We start from the raw sequence: 16,093 nt of genomic DNA on the forward strand, positions 1-16,093 counted from the left end.
GTGGTGCATCTGCACTGCACTCCTGATCTAAAAGTCTAAAGCCACCTCAGCCTGAAATAGGCAGGAAACCAGTGGTGTTGAACTCACATAGTTATGAGTTTTGGACTGAGAGAGGCAGGGGACAGTACCAGCTCAGCTGTTAGTAATAAAGGGGAAACAGGAAGTTATACTTTACCTTCAATGCAGGAACCCCAGCTATTGTGTGCAAGAGACAAATTGGGAGGACAGCAAGCTCCACTCCTTTCATGGGTCCCCACCACCACCAACAAAGATAGTCCCCTGCAGGGGTAGGCAAAAGGGCCATGACAGAAGAGAAAGACAGTTTTCTCAAAACAATCAATTCTCTATCTTTACTCAAAGGCCATCTTGAAAAAAATCAAGGATTCTGTGTCTTTGTGGCTCACCAACAAACAGTTCTATTGATTATGATTTATGATTTTCATTGCATTGTGGTGTGAAAAAATGTAATTATTTTTCTTCTTTCCTAGGTTTGTTTACAATGTTTTAATGCCCTAGTACATGGTTAGTCTTTGTATATGTGCCATGTGCTTCTTAAAAGAAGGTGTATTCTTTTTTATCCCTTTTTATTCTTTCCAGATATTTATTAGCTCTAATTTTTCTAACATTTCATTCACACCCCTTACTTCTTTCTCATTTATTTTTTAGTTTGATTTATCCAGTTCTGATAGGAGTAAATTGAGATACTTCACTAGTATTTGGTTTTAGTACCTATTTCCTCCTTAATCTTTTTAAATTTCTCCTTTAGACATCTGAATGATATACCATTTGGTTATATATATATATGTTGAATACTGATATTTCTTCATTATTTATACTGCCTTTCATCAAGATGTAATTACCTTTCTTATTTCTTTTAATCAAATCTAATTTTGCTTTAGCTTTGTCTGAAGTCATAATTGCTATCTCTCCCTTCTTTGTCTCAGTTGCAACCCAGTAAACTCTGTTCCACCCTCTTACCTTTACCCTGTGTATGTCTACTTGCCTCAGGTGTGTTTTTTTTGTGTGGCCAACATGTGGTAGGATTCTATTTTTTAATCCATTCTCCTACCCTCTTCCTTTTTATGGGTGAATTCATCCTATTCACATTAACAGTTCTGACAACTATCTCTGTATTCCATTTTTAATTCTTCCTTTGATTATGTTTTTCTCTTTTTTGTCTTACTCTCCCCTCCAAAATTTTGCTTTTAGTCAGTCTCCCCCCTTTCCCATCCCTAACATTACTTCCCTTCCCACCCCCTTCTTATCATTCCCCTTACTGTAGTACCTTTTAAACAAACTCTCAACTTCTCTCTCTCTTGTATTGCTCCCCTCTCCACCTGCCTATTTATAATCCTTCTACTTCTCTATAGAGCACAATACAATTCTCTGTCCTACTGGATCTGACTATTCTTCCCCCTCTGAGCCAATTCCAGTGAGCATAAGATTTAAGTATTACCTGCCATCAATCTCTCCCTCCCTTGCATTTGTATTGGTCTTCCCCTCTCCATGAGCTTCTCAATGAAATATTTATTTACCCCATTTATCTCTTTTCCCATTTCTCTTAGTTTTAGTCTCTTTTTTACCCCTAGTTTTTATATATCATCCTATACAATTTATCATTGTAACCTCTAGTTATATTTCTTCTATCTACCCTGATGATGCTAACAGTTTTTAAGAATTACTAATTTCATCTTTTTCATATTTGTTTGAACAAATAATTCAGACTTATTTGACCCCTTAATTTTTTCCCTTTCTTAATTACTTTTTGGTGACTCTCTTGAATTCTGTTTTTGGTTATCAAATTTTCTGTTTAAGTCTAGTCTTTTCTTCATGAATACTTGCAGATCTTCTATTTTATTTAATGACTATACTTTCCATTGAAAGAATATGGTTAATTTTGCTGGCTAGTTGATTCTTGGTTGTAGGCCCAGTTCCCTTGCTTTCTGCAATGTTATATTCAATGCTTTCCAGGCCTTCAGTGTGGATTCAGCCAGGTCCTGTATAATCCTGATTGCGACTCTATGATATTTGAATTGTTTCTTTTTTTTCAGCAGCTTGTAGTATCTTTTCCTTGGTCTGGAAGTTCTTGAACTTGGCTATAACATTCTTGGGTATTGTCAATTGGGGATGGAATACAGGAGGTAATCTGTTGATTCTTTTTTTTAATTTAAACATTATTTTATTTGGTCAGTTTCAAACATTATTCATTGAATACAAAAATAATTTTCTTTTCTTCCCTCCCCTCTGCAACCCCTCCCATAGCCAATGATAGCCGACACACATTTCCACTGGGTATCACATGTGTCCTTGTTCTGAACCCATTTTAATGTTGTTGGTATTTGCACTAGGATGTTCATTTAGAATTCCACCCACAATCATATCCCCTTGGCCCCTGTACTCAAGTAGTTGCCTTTCTTTGGTGTTTTTGTTCCCACAGTTTGTCCTCTGCTTGTGGATAGTGTTTTTTTCTTGTAGATCCCTGCAGGTTGTTCAGGGGCATTGACACTAATGGAGAAGTCCATTACATTCAGTTGTACCAACGGGTTTCAGTCTTTGTGTACATTGTTTTCCTGGTTCTGCTCCTCTCACTCTGCATCACTTCCTGGAGGTTATTCCAGTCCCCATGGAATTCCTACACTTTATTATTCCTTTGAGCACAATAGTATTCCATCACCAACATATACCATAATTTGTTCAGCCATTCTCCAATTGAAGGGCATCCCCTCATTTTCCATTTTTTTTGCCACCACAAAGAGCGCAGCTATGAATATTCTTGTACAAGTCTTTTTCCTTATTATCTCTTTGGGATACAAAGCCAGTAGTGCTATGGCTGGATCAAAGGGCAGACAGTCTTTTATCACCCTTTGGGCATAGTTCCAAATTGCCCTCCAGAATGGTTGGATCAATTCACAACTCCACCAGCAATGAATTAATGTCCCCACTTTGCCACATCCCCTTCAACATTCATTACTTTGCATAGCTGTCATGTTAGCCAATCTGCTAGGTGTGAGGTGATACCTCAGAGTTGTTTTGATTTGCACCTCTGATTCTGAGAGATTCTGTGGATTCTTTTAACCTCTACTTTACCCTCTTATTCAAGAATATGAGGACAGATTTTTAAATAATTACCTGTAGAATGATGTCCAGGATTTTTCTTTGGTCATGATTTTTTGTAGTCCAATAATTCTTAAATCGACTCTCCTGGATATATTTTCCAAGCTTGTTGTTTTATCAGCAATGTTTTTCATATTTTCCTCAATTTTTTTTCATTATTTTTATTTGGTTTTATACTCTTGCTGCCTTATGAAATCATTCACTTCTAATTGTTCAATTCTAATTTTTAAAGACTGAATTTCATCCCACACTTTTTGGTACTGTGGAAAGGAAAACTGAAGCAAGTTTTAGACTTTCTGCCAATCAGGTGGAAGAAACAACAATTGGAATGTTAGAGAGAAGATATTGACAAGAATGACAGTTGGTTAGGGGAGGGGTAGCTGGGAGTGGTAGTTGGTCTCATGACTCTCTCTCCCTGGTCCTCAAACTGGAAGGAGCCTCTCTCCCTGTCTCTGGATAGAAGTGCCTCTATACCTGATTTTTCCAACTGTATGCTCTCCCTGGATTCCTGTGATTGTGTCATCAAACAAAAAAATTTTAAGGGAAGGGGTTTGAACTATAAGGCTGGTCTTTACAGGCATCAGCATAAAGAGACAGGCCAAAATAGCTCTGAAGGTCAGAACCTTTGCTTCGTCTTTCTGTCTACTGCTAAAGACTTTGAACTTAAGAAAACTAGCACAGATTAGCATAGACAGCAATAAAAGAAACCCTCCACCAGCAGCGAGGCCTGGCCTCTGCTCCAAAGCTGAGAGAGACTCAAACCTCATCCAGGAAAATCCTGATTCCCTCTTCCCTGATACCTCCCAATCCAAACTTGTTATTACATTTTATCTTTATTTAAATAATTGCTGTCAGATAAGAGGACTGTCATTTCAGGGGACATAGAGGGAGCTGAACCTCAGGACAGCCATTCAACCATAAATGGTCCTTATTGGACCCCTGCTGGGCAACCTTGGTCCAGGGAGAGGCTTGTCCATGTGGGGGGTGGTCTATGCTTACCTGTTCTGGGGTATCTTCAACATCAATACAGAGAGAAGACATTGCCCCAGGCTATCATAAGTGGCCCATTTCTCAGGAAGCCCAATTTTCAAAAAAAGCCTCTCAGCAGGGGGCATATCTCTCCTTTTACCTCACCAGCAGCTATATTCCCTCTCTCCCTTCAACTCCTCTATTCCCTGTTACAAAACCTTCAATATCCTCTCTTCTTCAAAGCCCAACATTTCCCTATACATATTACAATACTTTGCTTCCTTTTGATCTATTTTTCTTTTTAGATCATTGTTTTTATATTTTGCTTTCATTGCCTTATTTTCAAGCTGGTCAATTCTGTTTTTGAAGACACCATTTTCTTGTTTTAGTTCATGTGCCTCTGTTTCCAGATGACCTATTTTGCTTTTTAGTTTCTTTCCCCAATTTTCTTCAACCTCTCCTAATTGCTTTTCTGAGTCTAATTAGCTGGAGTTTCTGAATTTTTGCTTTGTGTTACTTGGTCTTCCTCTGTTCAATTTGTTCTTTGTTCATTACCTGAATAGAAGCTGTCAATTATAATTTCTTTTTATTTTTTGATTGTTTACTCATATTTTTTCCCTTCTTTTCCCCTCCTTATTGGCTGTGTTCTTGCTACTCTGTTTCTTTGTTGGATCTGTGAGTTTAAGCTTTTCTGCCCTGAAGGGGCTGCTTCTCTGCTCCACTGATTAACTTTATTAGGCTGTTGTATTAATGTCCCCTGAGGCTAGATCTTCCCAAGGTTCTAGCAAAAACTGAAGATGAAAGGAAAGCTGTGGAGGCTATTGGTAGTTACCATCCATCTTCCTCTCCGCTCCTCTCTGGCAGCCTCCTCCCTGTCAGCTTTCTGGTCAGAGCCCTGAGCTTACTGTGTTGGTAACAAGGTAGTTGCAACCTTCACCCTGGGATCCCAGTTACCCAGATTCCTATTGTGGGTCTCAACACAGCAGATGGTGGAGGGATGTTGGATCTTTCCCTTACATCCAATAATGTGACTTTATCTGCATATATTTCAGGTTGGATCAAGAAGGAGAGACCTGTGGTTCTGTCTAGTTGAGTTTGGCTTTCTGTCTATTCAATATAGTTCTTCTGGTTCTTTACAAGTTCTGTGTTTTAGCTTTTCTATCCTCTAGAATCTTCTTCTCTGCACTATTGATAAACTGGATTAAGCCAATTGAGCTGATCTGCAGAACTGATTGTGCCCTGAGGCCAAAATTTCCAGGGGCAGAGAAATAAGATGGAGGTATAGCGGCTGAAGACTGGAACCAACTTGTCTTTTTCTCTGCTTTTCTCCTCCACCTGCTGTCTTACCAGCTGTCATCAGAGTTCTGAGCCTTAAGTAGCAAGATACTCTATCCCAGTTGGGGTCCTCTTCCTGTGGTCCCATGTACTATGAGTCTCAGCACAGTAGGTAAGGGAGGGGAACTGGGACCTTCATTATTTCTTTTTCTTAAACTTGAGAATTCAACCTTCTTTGTACCTTCTAAGTTGATTCGAATAGGAGGATCCCTCACCTCTGTATTGTTGTTGGATTTGGTTTTCTGTCCCCCTTGAAGCATTTTGTTTTAGATTGGTGTTGAAGGGCTTTCCCAGAGAAATTGACTTTTGCTGCTTGTAAGCCACCATCTTGACTCCTTCCCCCTAGAGTCAGTTTAAATGAAATTTCTCTTCCCATTTCTTGCTGCTGGTCTTTGTTGGTAATAAAATGCTTATGATTTATGTGAATTTATTTTGTTTCCTGCAATTTTGTTAGTTTTTAATTATTTCAACTACTTATTTAGTTGATTCCCTAGATTTTTCCAAGTATGCTTTCATATCTGCAAAGTGCAATAGTTTTCTCATTGTCTATTTTAATTTCTTCACTTTTTTTCTTCTCTTATTGCCAAAGTTAACATTTCTAGAAACTGAAAATATTAGTGATGATCATGAGCAACCATGGTTTACCATTGATCTAATTGGAATAGCTTCTGCATTATTCCACTTCAGATGACATTTGCTGATGATTTTATTCTTTCTATAGTTTTTATAGGAATGGGTATTACATTTTGTTGAAGACTTTTTCTGCATTTATTGAAATGATCCTGTGATTTCTGTTAGTTTGGGTATAGATATAGTTAATAATACTCATAGTTTTCCTAATATTAAACTAGCCCTTCATCCCTAGTAAAAATCTCCCTGAGATAGTCATCTTGCTAGTATTTATTTAAAATTTTTGCACCTCTATTTATTAAGGAAATTGATCTATAATTTTCTTTTCTTTTTTTGCTCTTCCTGTGTTAGGTATTATTAGCATAATATTTTATTCATAAAGGAATTTGGTAGAATTCCTTTTCTTTCTTATTATCTCAAATACTTCATATAGTATAACAATTCGTTGTTCTTTAAATCATTGATATAATTCACTTGGGAATCCATCTGGGGCATGGGTATTTTTTCTTAGGTAATTCATTGATGGCTTATTCAATTCCCCTATCCCCCATAAGATGGGATTAATTAATTCTATTTACTTTTTTGTTTATCTGGGTAATTAATATTTTAAATATTCATCTATTTTACTTAGATCATTAGATTTACTGGCATATAATTGTTCAAAAATAACTTCTAATATTTGCTTTAATTTTATCTTTATTATTGTTTTAACTTACTCTTTTCATTTTTGATATTCATAATTTGGTTTTCTTCTTTCCTTTTTAAATCAAATTAACCAATGTTCTATCATTAATTTTTTCATAAAACCAACTCCCAGTCTGATTTATTATTTCAGTGGCTTTATTACATTCCATTTTTATCAAATTCCTCCTTGATTTTTCAGTATATCCAATTTGGTTTTTAATTAAAGATTTTTAATTCATTTTTTTATAGTTTTTTAGTTTCATGTCTAATTCATTGGTCTGCTTTTTGCTATTTTTATTGATGTGAGTGCTTAGAGACATAAATTTTCCCCTAAGTATTGCTTTGACTGCAACCCATGAGTTTCAATATGATGTCATATACTTTTCATTCGATTTAATGAAATAATTGATTTTTTCTATACTTTGTTCTTTGACCCACCACATTTTTAATATTAGATGATTTAGTTTTCAGTTAATTTGTCTCTCCACAGACATTTATATATCATAATTTCTGTTGCATTTTGATCTGAAAATAATGCATTTGTCACTTCTGTATCATTTCTGCTTTTCTTCATTTGGTTGTAATGTTTTAATGCCTTAGTCTTGGGTCTAAGTTTTGTGTATGTACCCTATACACCAGAGAGAAGGATATATTCCTTTCTATTTCCATTCAATTTTCTCCAAAAAATTATTAAAGCTAACTTTTTCAAAATTCAATTTATCTTAACTACTTTCTTGTTAATTATTTTTTTTGGTTGGAGTTAACTATTTCTTAGAGGATAAATTTTAAAAACTCCACTATTATGGTATTACTATTTCCTTCTTAACTTATTTAATTTCTCTTTTAAAATTTTGAATGCATAATATTTGAGACATACATCTTTAGTATTGATCTTATGTCATTATGTGGTACCCTTAATCAAGATGTAACTTTCTTCCTTATCTCTTTTATTTTGATTTATTTTTGCTTTAGCTTTGTCAGAGATTGTAATTGTTACCCCTGCTTTCTTATTTTTACATCAGCTAAAACATAATAAATCCTGTTCCAGCCCCTTACCTTTATTTTTAATGTGTTTTCCTGCTTCAAATTTGTTTCTTAAAACAACATTTTACAGGATATTGTTTTTAAATTCACTTTGATATTTACTTCAGTTTTATGAGTCAGTTCATGCCATTCACATTATTGTGATCACTAATTGTGTATTCCTCTGCATCTTATATTGTTTTCTCTGTTATTCTTTTTAGTGAAATTACTGATTATTTCTATCACTTGTTATTTGACCCACTCCTTTTTAAGAATTAGATTATTTAATTTCCAATTAACTTTGAATTTGTCTTTCCCAACCTGGTTCTCAGCTTTATCTCTCCTTTCAGTACAAGTGTTTTGCTTTTAATCTTCTCCCCCAATTTCCACCTTCTTTTTGTTATCCTATGTTCCCTTGTTTTATTTCCCATCTATTTCTCCATAGGATGATATAGGATTCTATACCAAAATGAGTATGATTCTATTTCCCTATTTGAGCAAATTAAGATGAAAGTAAGTTTGAAGTATTGACTGTCACTGCTCTCATACTCCCCTCCTGTCAAATAATTTTTTTAGCCATCTTTAGGTGAGATAATTTAGTCCACTCTACCTTTACTTCTTTTTTTCTAGCTTAATCCTCTTTTTTACTTCTTGATTTTCAAATTGCCCTAATATTGACAAAATTTTGTAGAGTTACAAATATCATCTTTCCATATAGAAATATAATCTTATTCAGTCCCTTAAATTCTCTCTTCCTTGGTGCCCTTATATGCTTCTTTTGAGTCTTGTATTTGAATATCAATTTTTTACTTACATCTATTCTTTTTGTTAGGAATACTTGGAATTTTTCTATTTTATTAAATGACCCTTTTATTCCCTGAATGGAAATATTTGGTTTTGCTTGGGTAGGTGATCCTTGACTGTAATTCTAATTCCATTGCTTTCTGGTTTATTATATTCCATGACTTCCAATCTTTTAAAATAGAAGCTTTAAAGTCCTGTGTAATCCTGAGTGTGACTCCATGATTTATTGAATTGTTTCTTTATGGATATTTGAAGTATTTTCTCCTTGTCCTGAGAGCTCTTGAATTTGGCTCCAATATTCCTGAGAGTCTTCATTTAGGGATTTATTTCAGAAGGTGATTGGTGACTTCTTTCAGTTTCCATTTTATCCTATTGTTCAATAATATCAGGGCAGTTTTCTTTGATATTTCCCTGTAATATAATCTCACAGATATTTTTTCATCATTAGCTTTCTGGTAGTGCAATATTTCTCAAATTTTCTCTCCTGGGTCTATTTTTCAGGTCAATTGTTTTTACAATGAGATATTTAAGATTTTCTTCTACTTTTTCATTTTTTTAATGTTTATTTTTTTTGTTTCCTAATGTATCATGATTTTGTTTACTTCTACTTATCTAATTCTAATTGTTATGGAATTATTTTCTTCAGTGAAAATTTTGAACCTCCTTTTCTATTTGGCCACCTCCTATTACTGATTCAGGCTTCCCCAGGTACTACTATTGTATTGCATAGCCCAGAGCATTGGAAGTTAGCCTATGTTGGAACTCAGAGCCTCACATCAGGTGAGGAAAGAGGCTACAGGCATAGCTCTGGGCTTATACTGGCCATTTGTACTATAGACTTTGGTGTACTAGGGTTTGAGTCATCACTCTATGTCTGAAAAAGGACTCTGACACTCTCTTTGGTCTTGAACCATCTAGTCACATAAAACCAACTTGTGTTGGGGTTTGGGACCTCATTGAAGGTTTATGTAGGGACTGAGCCTCCCCTTTGGCTAAAACCAACTAGGAACACTAAGAATTATCTTGTTCTAGGTCTTGGGGCTTCACTCTAGGCTTGTTCTATGACTTGGAACTTCAAAGGGTTAGTGTGCTTTCGCTTAATTCTTTCTCCTTGTTGGTTCTGTTACTCCAATATTCATTTGGAGGTATTATTTTAAGGTTAGTTGAAAAGGATTCTTGAAGAGGTTTGAGATCTCTATTCTTCTACTCTGATACCTGAAGTATGCAATTCTTTTAAGAACTATTTATTCATATCTTTCAAATATTTGTCTATTAATTAATGGCTTTTTATCTCATATAGTTCTTGTATCTGTTTATGTATTTTACATACCCAGATCCTTATCAGGATTATTTAATGTAAAGACTTTCCCCCAAAAGTTTACTATTGCCTTTCTTCTTAGATGCATTAATTTTGTTTGGTTTTTTGTTTGTTTTTAATTTTATTTAATTAGTCAATTTAGAATATTTTCCTTTGGTTACAAGAATCATGTTCTTTCCCTCCCCTCTCACCAACCTCTCCCTTAGCCAATATGCAATTCCCCTGGGTTGTATATGTCCATGATCAAAACCTATTTCCATATTATTGATGTTTGCACTAGGGTGATCATTTAGAGTCTATATTCCCAGTCATATCCCCATTGACCCATGTGATAAAGCAGTTGTTTTTCTTCTGGGTTTCTAATCCCACAGTGTTTCTTCTGAATGCAGATAGTGTTCTTTCTCATAAATTTCTACAAATTGCCCTGGATCATTGTATTGTTACTAGTAGAGAAGTCCATTATGTTCGATTGTACCACAGTGTATCAGTCTCTGTGTACATTGTTCTCCTGGTTCTGCTCCATTCACTCAACCACAATTCCTGGAGGTTGTTCCAGTTTGCCTGGAATTTTTCCAGTTCATTATTTCTTTGAGCACATTAGTTTTCCATCACCAATATATACTACAATTTGTTCAGCCATTCCCCAATTAGAGGGCATCCCTTCATTTGCGAATTTTCTGCTACCACAAATAGCAAGGCTATGAATATTCTTGTACATGTCTTTTTCCATATTATCCCTTTGAAGTATAAACCCAGCAGTGCTATGGCCGGATCAAAGGGCAAGACAGTCTTTTAGTGGCCTATGGGCATAGTTCCAAATTGCTGACCAGAATGGATGGATCTATTCACAAGTTCACTAGGAATGCATTAATGTCCCAATTAATTACTTTCCTTTGCTGTCATGTTAGCCAATATGCTGGGTGTGAGGTGGAACCTCAGAGTTGTTTTGATTTGTGTTTCTCTCATTATGAGAGACATAGAACACTTTTTCATGTGCTAATAATAGTTTTGATTTTTTTATCTGAAAATTGCCTATCCATGTCTCTTGAACCCAAGAGACTACATTCTCAACAATTTCCTTTTCTTTTTCCTGTTTTTACATCTCCTTACGTGAGGGGAGTTTTGGTTTTTTGTTTCCACCCATGGGCTCTCTCTGGATCCATGTGGAGGATGGAGAAGTGGCTCTGGGTTTTTGATAATCTTACTTCCTTATAATTCAAGATAACTATTTAATAAACATTACTAAATATAATACTTGGAGTATCAGATATTAATTTTAATCTTTACATGCCCCTTGCCCATTTACCAATTGGTGAATGGCTTGATTATTTTGTACAATTGGTTTACCTCTTCATAAATTTGAGTAATTAGACCTTTGTCAGAGATTTTTGTAATAAAGATTTTTCCCAATTTGTTGCTCCCCTTCTTATTTTCATTGCATTGGTTTTGTTTGTACAAAACCTTTTTAATTTGATATAATCAAAATTATTTATTTTATATTTTGTATTTTTTTCTAATTCTTGCTTGGTCTTAAAATCTTTCCCATCCCGAAGATCTGACATGTATGATATTCTGTGTTCACCTAATTTACTTATTGTTTACTTCTTTATATTCAAGTCATTCAACCATTCTTAGTTTATCTTGGTATAGAGTATGAGATGTTGATCCAAACCCAATCTCTCCCATACTCTCTTCCAATTATACCAGTAGTTTTTGACAAATAGTGGGGTTTTGTCCCAGAAGTTGGGATCTTGGGGTTTATTGTAGACTGTCTTGCTGAGGTCACTTACCCCAAGTCTATTCCACTGATCCTCTTCTTTGTCTTTAGCCAATACCATATTGTTTTGCTGACCACTGCTTTATAGTATAATTTGAGATCTGGTACTGCTAGGCCACCTTTCTTGACATTATTATTTTTTTCATTATTTCCCTGAGTATCCTTGATCTTTTGTTCTTCCAAATCAACTTTGTTATGATGTTTAACTAATTCAGAAAAAAAAAGTTTCTTGGTAATTTAATGGGTATGGCACTAGATAAGTAAATTAGTTTGGGTAGGATTGTCATATTTGTTATGTTAACTCATCCTACTCATATGCAATTAATGTTTTTCCAATCATTTAGATTTAGTTTTAATTGTGTATAAAGTGTTCTGTAGCTGTGTTCATATAGTTCCTATGTTTGTTTTGGCAGGTAGATTCCTAAATATTTTATGATGTCTAGGGTGATTTAAAATAGAATTTATCTTTCTAATTCTTGCTGTTGAGATGTGTTGGAAATACATTGAAAGGGTGATGACTTAAGTTGATTTACTTTTACCTTGCAAGTTTGCTAAAGTTGTTGATTATTATCACTAGCTTTTTTAGTTTTTTTTCTCTAGGATTCTTCAAGTAGACCATCATATCAACTGCAAAGGGTGATAGCTCTGTCTCTTCATTGACAAAATATTTTAATACCTTCGATTTCTTTTTCTTCTCTAATTACTACTGCTAGAGTTTCTAGTACAATGTTAAATAATGGAGGTGGTAATGGAAATCCTTGTTTCGCTCCTGAACTTTTGGGGAACGGTTCAAGTTTATCTCCATTGCAGATGAAGTTAGTTGATGGTTATATATATATATATATATATATAGTATATTATTCTTATGAAAACCCCTTCTATTCCTATACTTTCTCGTGTTTTCAAAAGGAATGAGTGTTGTATTTTGCCAAAGGTTTTTTCTGCATCTATTGAGACAATCATGTAATTTTTGTTAGTTTGCTTGTTGATATGGTTAATTAGGTGTATGGTTTCCATAATATTAAATCATCCTTGCATTCCTGGTATAAATCTCACCTGATCATAATGAATAACCCTCGTGATCACTTATTGGAGTCTTTTCGCAAGTATTCTATTTAAGATTTTTGCATCTATGTTCATTAAGGAGATTGTTCTATAGTTTTCTTTTTCTGTTTTTTCTCCTGCCTGGTTTTGGAATAAGTACCATATTTGTGTCATAAAAGGAATTTTATACAACTTTTTTGCTTATTTTGTTAAATAGTTTGTATAATATTGGGATTAGTTGTTCTTTGAATGGTTGATAGAATTCACTTGTGAATCCATCAGGCATGGGGATTATTTTTAGAGTTCTTTGATGACTTTTTCAATTTCTTTTTCTGATATGGGATTATTTAAGTATTCTATTTCTTCTTCTGTTAATCTAAGCAATTTATATTTTTGTAAATATTCATCCATATCACCTAGATTGTATATTTATTGCCATATAATTGGTATAATAGTTCTTAATGATGGCCTTAATTTCCTCTTCATTAGAGGTGGGGTCATCCTTTTCATATTTGATACTGTTAATTTGGTTTTCCTCTTTACTTTTTTAAATTAGATTAACCAGAACTTTATCCATTTTATTTGTTTTTTCTAAATACCAGCTTCGTCTTTTATTTATTAAATCAATCATTCTTTTACTTTTGATTTTATTAATTTCTCCTTTAATTTTTAGGACCTCTAATTTAGTTTTCATATGGGCATTTTTAATTTGCTCACTTTCAATTTTTTGATTTGCATGTCCAATTCTTTGACCTCTGCCCACTCTAATTTGTTAATATATGAACTCAAGGATATAAATTTCCCCATGAGTACTGCCTTGGCTGCATCCCATATATTTTGAAAGGATGTCTCATCATTGTCATTTTCTTCAATGAAATTGTTATATCTATGATTTGTCCCTTAACTGTTTTGGAGAATCATATTATTTATTTTCCAATTAATTTTTGATTTGCCTCTCCATGCACTCTTACTAATTATTATTTTATTGCATTGTGATCTGAAAAGGTTACATTTATCATTTCTGCATTTTTGCACTTGTTTGCCATATTTTTATGCCCTAGTACATGGTAAGTCTTTGTAAATGTACTATGTGCTGCTGAAAAGAAGGTGTATTCCTCTTTTTCCCCTATTTATTTTTATCCACATATCTACTAACTTTATTTTTTCTAAGATTTCATTAAAATATCTTATCTCTTTCTTATTTATTTTTTGGTTTGATTCATCTATTAGTCTCCTACTAGTATAGTTTTAATATGTATTTCCTCCTTCAACTACATTAGTTTCTCCTTTAGAAATTTGGATGCTATACCATTTGGTGCATACATGTTGATTACTGCTATTTCCTCATTGTTTATACTGCCTTTTATAAGAATGCAATTACCTTCTCTATCTCTTTTTATTAGGAATATTTTTACTTCGGCTTTGTCAGATATCATGACTGCAGCTCTTGCCTTCTTTTTCTTAGTTGAGGCCCAATAGATTTGCCTCCAGCCTTTAATCCTTACTCTGTGAGTGTCTACCTGCCTCATGTGTTTCTTATAGACACCATATGGTAGTTTTTGGGTTTCTAATCCACTCTGCTATTTTCTTTTGCTTTATGGGTGAGTTCATCCTATTCATGTTCAGAGTTATGGTTGCCACTTTTGTATTCCCGAACATTTTGATATCCTCTGCTCATTCTGCCCTTTCTTCTTTCGCTATATCCTTTTAAAACAGTGGTTTGCTTTTAGTCAGTTTCTCTAATCCTCAACTTTATTATACTTCCTTTTCTCCCCCTCCTTTTTTGTTCTCTTCTTTTTTAGGGTCTGTTAAGTTCACTCCTCTCTCTCTTTCCCTCCCTTTTTGTACTCTCCCCCACTCCCCTGTTTTGTTTTTCCTTTCTCACTTTCTCTGTAAAATAAGATAGAATTCAATACTTCAATGGATCTAGATGCTCTTCCCTCTCAGAATTGATTTCACTGAGAGTAAGTTTTAAGTCAGGGGTCCCAAAATTTTTTAAATGGGGGGCAAGTTCACTGTCCCTCAGACTGTTGGAGGGCCAGACCATAAAAACCTAAACCTAATCCTCACCCTCACCCTAACACTAATCTTAACCCTTACCCTAACCATCACCAGGCAGCAGTATACACAGTGTGGTATCCCCTCCCCCAGATCACCACTCACCATGCTGTCATCTTCCACTGTTTGGCCACATAATCCTTTGTAAGGGGCCTCATTCTAATGTGCCTTGTTCTAAGGAGTCACGGAAAGGATTATGTCACTGGAAGTCGTACTATATGTGAGTGACTACATGTTTTGCAGAGCCTCCACATAGAGTGCTACTCTCACTGACCACCAATGAAGGAGGTGCCCCTTCCAGAAGTGAGGTGGGTGCTGGATACATGGCCTGAAAGGGCTGCATGTGGCCTGTGGTCCATGATTTGTGGATTCTTCTTTAACTATTATGTAATAGCACTCTCTTCTTCTCCTTCTTATAATAGTATTCTTCCCTCCCCCTTCCCATTTGCCTCTTTGTGTGATATAGATTACCCTATTTATGTCATTCTTTTTTTTAAACCCCTATCTTCTGTCTTGGAGGCAATACTGTGTATTGCCTCCAAGGCAGAAGTGTGGTAAGTGCTAGGCAATGGGGGTCAAGTGACTTGCCCAGGGTCACACAGCTGGGAAGTGTCTGAGGTCAGATTTGAACCTAGGACCTCCCATCTCTAGGCCTGGCTCTCAATCCATTGAGTTATCCCACTTCCCCCTATTTATCTTTATCTTTCAAGTATCTCTTGGTGACATCTTCTACTCCCCCTCCCTTTTCTTTTTTTGCATATCATCTTAGACAACTTATTACCCCAATCTCTATCTCTAAATGATTCTTCTAATTACTACAATAGTGAATATCATTTTTGAGAGTTACAAATAGAAATTTTCATATATTGATATAAACAATTTGATCATATTGAAGCCCTTAAAGAAGAAAATTTAAGTAAAAAAACATTTTTCCCTTTCGCCCTCACTTTGGGTCTCAAATTATCTGCTTAGTTCTGCTCTTTTCTTTACAAATACTTGGAAATCTTCTATTTTGTTGAATGCCCATACTTTCCCCTGGAAGTATATAGTCAGTTTTGATCAGTAGGTGATCCTTGGTTGAACACCCAATTCTCTTGCCTTTCTGAATATCATATTCCAAGCTTTGCAGTCCCTTTTGTGTGGAAGGTGCCAGATCTTGTCAAATCCTGATTAGTACTCCTTGATACCTGAATTTTCTCTTTTTTGGCTTCTTGTAAAATTTTCTACTGAACTTGGAAGCTCTTGAATTTGGCAATTATATTCCTGGGGCTTGTTTTTTGAAGATTTAATGTAGAGGGGGTTCTATGAACTCTTTCAATGTCTATTTTGCCCTCTTT

The sequence above is a fragment of the Monodelphis domestica genome, chromosome 3 (genome assembly GCF_027887165.1).
Source record: "Monodelphis domestica isolate mMonDom1 chromosome 3, mMonDom1.pri, whole genome shotgun sequence".
NCBI lineage: Eukaryota > Metazoa > Chordata > Mammalia > Didelphimorphia > Didelphidae > Monodelphis > Monodelphis domestica.